Source organism: Pleurodeles waltl, chromosome 3_1 (assembly GCF_031143425.1).
Source record: "Pleurodeles waltl isolate 20211129_DDA chromosome 3_1, aPleWal1.hap1.20221129, whole genome shotgun sequence".
NCBI lineage: Eukaryota > Metazoa > Chordata > Amphibia > Caudata > Salamandridae > Pleurodeles > Pleurodeles waltl.
Genome location: NC_090440.1, coordinates 344,028,330 through 344,036,615, shown reverse-complemented (window position 1 = coordinate 344,036,615; position 8,286 = coordinate 344,028,330).

Sequence of the window (8,286 nt, the reverse complement as noted above, 5' to 3'; positions counted from 1 at the left end):
GATTATCTTGGAATCAGGATATCAGTCTCCAATTCATGAAAGGCCTAGATGCAAAAGAATGTTGCTACATTAAAACACTGAGTCTGGGATTACTTAGATAAGTGAAAACACCAAGTCCCACCCTGTTAATAATAATACCCCCTCCAAATATAAAGAGCACAGGTTAAAACTGCAGTGTTGTATGGAATTGAACTATGGGCCCATTTCAACTTGATCAATCTGGGTTGTGGAGAAAGCAAATTTGTGCGATTGTTAGCGAGTCTGACCTTAAAAAGTAAACTTAAAAGGGAACGTGAATAGGTTGATTAACCTTTTTATTCACAATTAAGATGTTCTTACCATAGATCCAGTACATAATCAAAAATCAATGCACAATAATCATTAGTAATCAATAAAATCAATAATCAATGGAGTCAGTAATTGTCACACACCACCACCTTTCAGTCATGAATAACCATACCTTTAGTAAAAGTTTAGAATGTTTATTTCCCTATATTAACAATGCTAAGGTCATGTAAATTAATCTCAAAATTAGATGAAACACATACAGAAACAACACTGGCTGTCCAAAGCGGCGGAAGAAACGTAATCTAATCAAAGCTTGAACAACAATACATTCTAAAGTTATGGGGCAGATCAATAACAAAGTCAACTGTGTCAATGTGATAATGTACATGAAGTTTGGCAGAAAATTACATTGAGCATTAGTCCCTATTATCATAATTCAATTAGTGAGAATCCTTAACTATCATCAGATTAGCATCAGCATGTTGGGCTTCATGCAAAACAATTTAGTAACACAAATTTGGAAAATCATCTAACTATGGCTCTATCAAAACCGCGCAGTTGGTACCTAGAACGGAAAACAAAAAAACAAATATGCAAGATAATCACAATCGGGATATACCTATCCTCAGAGTGGATCAGCAAAGCAGAATTAGTCTTCATCCTCAGGACATCAGTCAATCAGCAAGGCATCAGGATTCAGCATCAGAGTTCAGGAAGGGCAAAGTCTTTAAGCATTAAAGTCAAGCACGTCTCTTGTCAAGACGCAATAAGAAAGTAGTAACCTCTCGGTCATGATGGAAAATGGACAATGGGCTGTTTACTCTCTGTGCAGTGTCGTTAAGTCAAAGTTACCTAAACCAACTCCCAAATCCCTATTGGTCAGTTCATCGTATGTTCACACTCTGTCCAATAAAACTAACATCCAAAATCTATGAATTCTAATATTTCTCCGTTCACATATCGTTGATTGGTTTGTCTTGCGATGTCCTCATCATCAGGCTTGTCAGGTAACAATATTGTTGCAGATTCTACTCTAGTCAATATCTTCATTGTTCTTGTCCTGGGAAAGTCAGTCTCACACACATTACACATAAAATGTTGCATTAGCAAGAACATCATCTCCTAATAGTTAGTTCACATGAGAAGCTTCTGTTATGAACACATTTAAACAATACAATAGAAATTCACAGATTAACCTTCTTTGGTCAGCCATTTTATTAAACGCTAATAAATACAGCTTTACATGAGGCCTGGCAAATAGGCCACGACACTTGTTAAGTTAAGGCCTACAAATAATAAAGCTAAAGCTTAATTCATAACCTTTAATGTGATATATTTCTGCATTAGTCTAATAATATATTCAACATTTCATAAGTATTAAATCATTGATTAGTACACTTCGTTAACATTGGTGGCCATTCTTCATGATCACATTTTCAAATGCGTGCATTATTTTTCTGCATTATTATATTTTCTACATAAACTTATTATTCAAAATACATAAACACTCATTAATAATTTTTATTAAAACACCTGCGCTAGCAATCCCTCCTCTGATGACTAAAAATGTAATCACACTATTATCCACAAATTTTTGCATCAGCTAAAATTCTGACAATTCAATCCCTTCATACTTTTGTTTCCCCTATGAATTTTCTCTATACTATTTTTCCCTTTTCTTTCCTTCCCTCCTCTGATTATTCTTTGACCTTTTCAGTTTAATCCTGTTGCATAATTTACACACTCCCCATATCCCCAATAGACAAACCACAACAATTAATATCTCTTGCACGATATTCAATAGTATCCCATTTCAACTGTTGTTGAGCCAATTTCCCACCGAAGCAAACCCCTTGCCAACGTTTTCCCAAACAATTGGTTCTTTCATTTTTTTCAAATCAGCACTTTCATTAGTCAGTACTAAGTAAGTCTCTTATCTCTTTACTGCTATCAGGTATATGCGAACAGCAATGCCTAGAATTAATCATTCTACAGACTCCACCATCCTTCGCCAAAGGAATGTCTAAAGCAAGACGATTTTGAAGAGTCATAGCTCTATCAGCAGCTAATTCAGTATCTCTCAGGAGTATGAAAAATGTGTCTGCATGTTATCCACAATAGTAGACAACTTTCAAATCTTTATCAAATTCAGAATGACTCACACTGAAGGAATCACTGCTCCAAATATATCTCCCACTATAGCAGAAGAGGACTCCCTCCTCTGTCTCTCATGATGTAATTCAATTACTTTCGGAAACATTTTCAAATCCTCCATTTGATAAATCTTTGGTAAAACTATCCCCAAATAGCATGTCCCAAACCATCCTCTTGGAAGACGGTAATGAGCATTAAGTCTACAGATGTAGTAAATCCTTGGAATTGCAGGGTCCTGTCCGTTTAACATAAACGTCCATTTACTCTGAAACAAAAACACATACCTACATTCACTCGTTCCCACAAATAAAGTGTCAGTGAGTGATTAGGCCTATATATACAAAGTTTCCCTACATGTTGTGTATCTAAAGCTAATTTCCCTTGCGTTTTAATTGCACTATAAGCATAATCATTCTTGTAAGTCCTTTTCTCTAAGCCTTTTTCTAATTACTCTTTTAACGCTTTTCTCCTGTCATCTGGGTGATCTAAGAAACATTATGGGGGTCATTCTGACCGTGGCGGTCCATGACCGCCATGGCGGAGGGCGGCGGAAGCACCGCCAACAGGCTGGCGGTGCTTCCTGGGCGATTCTGACCGCGGCGGTAAAGCTGTGGTCAGAAAAGGGGAGCCGGCGGTTTCCTGCCAGTTTCCCGCCGGTTTCCCACCGGTTTCCCGCTGGCCCAGGGAATCCGCCATGGCGGCGCTGCTTGCAGCACCGCCATGGGGATTCCGACCGCCTTCCCGCCAGCCTGTTTCTGGCGGTGTCCACCGCCAGAACCAGGATGGCGGGAACGGGTGCCGTGGGCCCCTGGGGGCCCCTGCACTGCCCATGCCACTGGCATGGGCAGTGCAGGGGCCCCCTAACAGGGCCCCACAAAGATTTTCACTGTCTGCTTTGCAGACAGTGAAAATCGCGACGGGTGCCACTGCACCCGTCGCACCCCTGCAACTCCGCCGGCTCCATTCCGAGCCGGCTTCATTGTTGAAGGGGCTTTCCCGCTGGGCCGGCTGGCGGTCTTCTGGCGGTCGCCGCGGGCCCAGCGGGAAAACCGGAATGGCCGCCGCGGTCTTTCGGCGGGAACCGCTTGGCGGGCGGCGACCGCCGACCGCCGCGGTCAGAATGACCGCCTATGTCTAAAGGTGTAAGCAAGCATGTCAAATTATTTCTATGCGCATAAGCTGTGCCAAACGTCAATGTAAGTTCAAAGAAACCTCTAACTATTACTTTGTCATTATCTTTAGCTACTCTACTCCAATACCTAATTTTAGGAACAAACAAAAACACTACATCGTAGTTTGAGTAAAAGTACTGAATGTACTCCTGGTTATAAAATCTAGTTAGTAACAGACTACAATTTATCCCTAGGGTAAAGGCAGACTATGATAGGTGACTCCTTCCTCGACTGATGACAGAATCTGAGTACACACAAAACAATCAACACCACTAACAATATCCCACACATAACCGCAAAAAACAATGCTCATATTTTTACAGTGCCTAGCATCTCTACCTTGTTGACTAATGTTACTCATGATCTGTAAAGAATCAGTATGCAGAAGAAAATTTAGAAAATCTTGCAGCAAAATTCAAAAATAGACAACTCAAATTTCAGCTGTTCAGTTTCACTTACAAGATCCCTTGTCAAAATCCGTTAGCAGCTTTGTCAAAATCAGGGTTCAAAAGTTAAATCAGGTTATCAATGTCTCGTATGGTTACTTTCAATAAGTCTCTTTCTCAAAAATGTTCTCTCAGATTGTTTCAACAATTCAGTTCATTAGTTTTCTTCACCTGCCAAAATACTGACCTGGAACTTCTTTATAAAAACAAAAAGACATAAGCTCTTGCTGCCATTCATTTGTAGTTGCATACACCCATTCAGGACCTGCATATCTTCGAGTTGCTAGTGTCTTTCTTTTCAATTTTCGATCACCATTCAGCTTTCCTTCTCTTAGATCTTCTCTTCTTGTGGTATCTATTTCTTACTCAATTGTTGGTTCAACAACCATTTCTTTCCCTTTCTCCACCTGTGACTCTGGGCACTTATCTCCTATCAGTAGACCCTTTGTCAGTGTTCTCTTCAAAGTCGAAATTGAACCTTCTCCTTGTTCTGTGGTGTTTTCTCTTGACCGGCCTGCAACCGGTTCAGGAGGAGTCAGATCACATTGACTTTGATCCACCTTGACTCCTTCCCCTTCTGGGTCTAGAAATTGCTCTGTTTGTCTTTCAAGATCGTCTGCTTTTGGGAAAGCCCTCCTCTGATAGGCTCTCCTGCTGCCTCAGCTGAGATAGGCTCTCCGTCACCCTCCTGGAGGTTTTCTCCTTCGTCTTTCACAGGAGTGACTGAACTGTCCTCATTGGGCTCAGATCCGGTCTCTGTTCCCCTTTGTTCTCTTTCCAGCTCTGAGACTTGTTTCGCTGTTGTTGGTAATCTCAACAACATTTCTTCATGATCCAGTGGACATGCCACTTTCTTCATGTGACTTGCATGAATCCAGTTTGGAATTCCAGCACACTTCACAGCTGTGGTAGTTGTCCAAAATACCTGGTAAGGTCCCTTCCAACGAAGCTCCAAACACTTCTTTCTCATGTGCTTTCGGATCACAACCGAGTCCCCAGCTCTCAGGTTGTGTTTTGGGTCATGGATCAGTGACAGTATGGTGGCTTCCACCTGCTTAGAAAAAGAGAGAACCACATCAGCCAGACCTTTGCATAATCCAACACCATATCATCTGTAATGTTGACAAGTGCATTTGCTGGCACTGCTGGTAACCTCATTGCTCTGCCCACGAGGATCTCATGCGGCAACAATCCTGTCTTTCTGTCAGGGGTGTTTCTCATTGACATCAGTACTAAAGGCAATGCGTCAGGCCATTTCAAATTCGTGGACGCACACTTCTTTGCAACTCTTGACATCAATCTCTTCCACTCTCTATAAAATCCATCTGCATTCTGCTGAATGGACCGCCCGCTCTTCCAATGTTGCTCATATTAACCACTGTCCCTTTCCCTGCGTTTAGTTGTTGGCAAATGTCACATTGATGGCAAACTGCTTCAGCAACTTGTCTAAACTTTGGGTTGAACCAATCATGTTTGAACAATAGAATCATTGCATCCCTCCCAATATGTGCTTGACCATGACAGTACCTAACCATTTGAGATACAGGCTATTTGGCAAAACCAATTGACCCTCTTCTGAGCACCACGGGACAACATTTGACCACAATCTCAGTACTTACTTCTTTAAGAATGCCTGTCTTTGCAAACTCTGCAGTTATCTAGGTTACTTTCATCAGGACATCTTGCGGCATGTGGTACTATGGAAGTTGAGAGAAAACTGCATTTGGCTTCACAGTAACTTTAACTGGCCCGCCCCCTTTATCAAACCTACTTCTTTTCCTGTCAAATCCCACACTTTCTCCTTTACCGTTCCCTGCAAATCAGGATGAAGCTCTTTCACTGTGAACATCGGGAAAAATTCAATCAAGGTTATTCTTAATTTGTAGTTTCACACTCTATCTCTGGGGCTTGTTCTTCTTCATCATCACTATTCGTCTGACTCTCAATTCCCTCATTTGAGCAAGTAATCAAACACCTTGCTTTACACAGCAAATCTCTTTCCAGTAGGGATACCGAACTTGAATCGCAGACTACAAATTTATGCAATCCCTGAAAATTGTCAATATCAACTTGAACTGGATCTGTAATTGGGTTTGTCAAATACTGGTTCGCTACTCCCAAAACCTGTACTGTTCTTTCTGAAAGGGGCAAATTTGGAACTTCTGCATGTCTCACTGTAGAGCGTGTAGCTCCTGTGTCAACCAAGCATGAAACCCTGTGACCCATAACCTTTCCCGTCACATAGGGTCCTCTTTGATCTACTTCTAAGGAAGTCACAAGCACACACGGCTCCTCATCTAAACTGCCACTCATCCATTCATCATTTATTCCATTCTCACTGTGTAACGGGAATTGGTGCACTGTGTTACTATTTCTGTTATGCCTCTGACCTGTGACCTACTGAGAAAGCATCATCTGTTGCTGCTCCGTCGGGGCTTAAGGTATTTGAATTTGCTGTCTAGGTACCATGGGAACCTACTGTTGCATCGGCTGCAACTGCGACACTTGTGCACGGGGCGTTTGCACCTGCAGCATGGGCTGAAAGTTCTGCATTTGATTCATATTATTCTGAAAATTTGAATTGGGACATCTCACTCTTGGTCCTCTCACGTTCTGGAATGAATTGATGTCATTACTCTGCTGAGCAACACTTACTGCACCATCATTGGACACTCCTGTTTCCAATGTTCAACGGCTCTGCTAATGTGTCATGGCAATAGCTTCTTCATTCCCTGCACATCATTCTGAACCACTACAGTATTCAAGTCTGGACCACGATTCATATTGCCTCCACGACCTCTACCTCTCATCTGGGGCAGAAACATCATGTTTCCCTGCTGCTGCTGTGGTAACTGCTGTAAACAATTCCCTTGTACTCCCGTCTGAGCTGCTTTAATCTGCATCACCATCACCTTCTCTTTCAACTGTTTCTGCTTCTACTCAATCTCATCACTACAGTATTTTGCATACTGCAACACTTCATCAATCGGCTTTGCTTGCCAGCAAATCAAATGACTCTTAATCATCTGGCTAATCTCAGGTCTTAGTCCTTCTACAAATCTAAACACAAAGTGAAGCATGTCTTTCGTCTCAATTGTCTGTGTACCACTGTAATGCTTGAATGCCTGCAACAATCTCTCAAAATATGCATGTATCAACTCCTTGCTTCCTGAGCTGTGCCAATCAATATTCTCGGGTGAAATTCTCAATTTCAGAAACTCAATCACCTTATCGTAATATCTCATTACCTCAGGAGACAGTGCACCTGTATTTTTGTCTCTCTCTGGTTCACTTGTTGGCCAATCCACACTCCTCTTGCACTCGATCCACAGATCAGCTGGAACCACTATCTCTAGTAATGTGTTCAAGTCTTCCCACAAACACAGTTTCACAAACCTGTCTGTCTGCTGATACCATTCTACTGTCTTTTCTCTCAATTTTGGATAATCATTTGTAAATGAAAGAATGTCACTTGTGCTCCATGGAACATGAAAAACATTTCCCCCTGGAATCTCTCTCATTGGTAAAATCTTTACTGGATCTTTATCCTGCTGCACATTTTCTGTGAGATCCAGAGAATCCCTTTTTCTCTTGTCTCTTTTCTTTACCCATCTGCCTTCCCATTTGTCTAATGCTCCCTGGGTCTGAGCACTTTGAAGCAGTTCCCTAAGGTGTGCCTTCATCCCAGAAGATCTCATGTGTTCAAAATCTTTAGACTCAAAAATGAATATTTAACTCCTTTTCAAATGCTTAGTTTTCTCTATTTCTATGCCGTACTTCTCTGCCAAGTCTGCTAGTCTGTGATGCACATTGCTCACTTCTCTCATAATCTTTGGGCACAAATATCTCAATTCTGCCTCTGTGTAGAATTCGAACCTATTTACCCCATCGTTCCCTCAATGAGTTCACTCGCTTCCATGCCTAGCCTAGTATAATTCAAATGCTCCTCTCCTCTAGGGGCACTCGGTGGGGTATTCAGCTTGTCTAGCCATTCAGTTAATTGCTGAACTGTCAAACCTTGCTACAAAATGTTATTTGTTTGGACAGATGGCACCTGCTGTGCAACTGCATTCGGAGTCTGTAGTGTCAATAATTTCATACTCTGACTAACGTTTGGCCCTGTTACCGTATCTGGAAGTGCAACAAATGGACTAAGGTCTAGCAATGATCTTGAGCTGTCAAATGTTTGTCCCACAGGAGAGACTACCTGAACATGTTCATTATGT